This window comes from Myotis brandtii, unplaced genomic scaffold (genome assembly GCF_000412655.1).
Source record: "Myotis brandtii unplaced genomic scaffold, ASM41265v1 scaffold516, whole genome shotgun sequence".
Lineage (NCBI taxonomy): Eukaryota > Metazoa > Chordata > Mammalia > Chiroptera > Vespertilionidae > Myotis > Myotis brandtii.
This window is the reverse complement of record NW_005369676.1, coordinates 147,565-149,571: the sequence shown is the minus strand read 5'-3', so window position 1 is coordinate 149,571 and position 2,007 is coordinate 147,565.

Genomic DNA, 2,007 nt, shown 5'->3' with positions numbered 1-2,007 from the left:
TGAGGGGCTGATGGCTGTTTGCAGGCTGGCCAAAGCCCCCAGCCACCCAAGCTCCCAGTGGAGGCTGGCTGGAAGCAGGTATCTGGGATTGATTTAGCTTCTATAATTGAAACTTTGTTGCCTTTTGGGGAGGCCACAGCCAGCCCGGGCAGGTGGGAAGCTTGGCTTCCTCCATCATTGGGCAACCAAGTCTCTTGCTTGCTCCAGCTCCATGACTGCTGGCTGCCATCTTGGTTGGGTTAATTTGCATATGGTCGGTCTGATTGGCTGGGAGGCGTGGCTTGGGCATAGCGAAGGTACAGTCAATTAGCATCTTTGTCTTTTATTAGTGTAGATACTTTCAATATTAAGGAAGACAAATTTGTCGACCTTTTCTTTCATGAGTTTTACTCTTTTATGTCTTGTGTAAGGAACATCCTACTACAAGGTTATGAAAATATTCTGCTATATTTTCTTTCAAAAATTTAATTAAAAATTGTTCTTTAGTGTACTTGCATTGACTTTAATATATGGTATGAAATCAGAATATAATTTTATCACTTTCTACATTGAGGGCCTTTTGTCTGAGCTCACTTTATTCCATTCATTGATCTATGTAATTCTCCCTGTTCCCACACCATACTTCAACTTTATGGTTTATAGTTAGTCTTAATATATGGCAGGGTGTCAAGGGTGAGTGATTCATTATTATTTATTTTATTCAAATTTGTCTTGGCTATATTTTGCCTTTTATTCTTTCAAGTGAATTTTAGGATAAAATTTTATGAAAAACCCTTTGGGATTTTGATTGGAATTGCTCTGAATTAATAAGTTAGTTTATAAATTTTTATGTTTATGATATTGAGAGGGCCCGCTTACTAACTAAGGTTTTGCACTTCTACATGTGACACTTGAACCAATAACAATGAAATCATATAGATCTTGTTAGACATGCAGAATAGTAGGCTCCTATACTTACTGAATCAGAATCTGCATTTTAACAAGAGCCCAGATTTGGATGTAGGTTATTAAAATTTAAGAAGTATGGGTCTAAAGCCATTCCCTCCTCTTTCTAAATATAGGAAATGACTTAGGGTTTTGATTTCATTATTATACCTTCCTCTCTACTAGATTCCCTAATTTAAAAAAAAATTATGCCCAAATATCTATCATAAATTCACCCCAACCTCTGACTCTGGCTCCACTTTACTATCACTCACTGTCATTCTCTCCCTTCTCAAACTGCTTGACAGAGTTATCCATGCTTATTTCCCCCATTTCCTCACCTTTCAGCCATTTCTCAGGCTTCTATTCCCCATCCTATCTAATAATAGAGAAATATGGTAATTAACCATACCTCCAACATGCTTCCCATTGGCTAATCAGGGCGATATGCAAATTAACAGCCAGGCAGCTGAAGCAAACAGGAGGCTTGCTTGCTCCATGATGGAGGAAGCCAAGGTTCCCCACTGGCCACTGCCGGCCTCTGAGCTTGCACTATAAGAAACAATGTTGCAAATATAGAAGCTAAACAATCCCCATGCTTTCAGCCAGCCGACTGAGCTGGAGTTGCAACAGTGTTTCAATTATAGAACCCAAACAAACGCAGATACCTGCTTTCAGCAGCCAAGGTCTCAGAGCTGGAGCCGAGCCTCAGAGCTAAAGCCGGCTCTCAGTTCCAGTGACAGCCATAGAAGGTAAGTAAATCCCAGAATAAAAAAAAAAAGAAAAAAAGGAGAGGTTGAAAACGGCCCTCAGCCCCTCACCCAGACTGGCCAGGCACCCCAGTGGGGACCCCCACCCTGAAGGGGGTGTGACCAGCTGCCTCATCCAGGCTGGCCAGGCACCCAAGCAGGACCCCCACCCTGATCCGGGACACCCTTCAGGGCAAACCAGCCGGCCCCCACCCATGCACCAGGCCTCTATCCTATGTAGTAAAAGGGTAATATGCCTTCCAGCACTGGGATCAGTGGAGCCGCGAGGCCTCCCGAACCCGGGATCAGTGGAGCCACGAGGCCTCCTGGCACT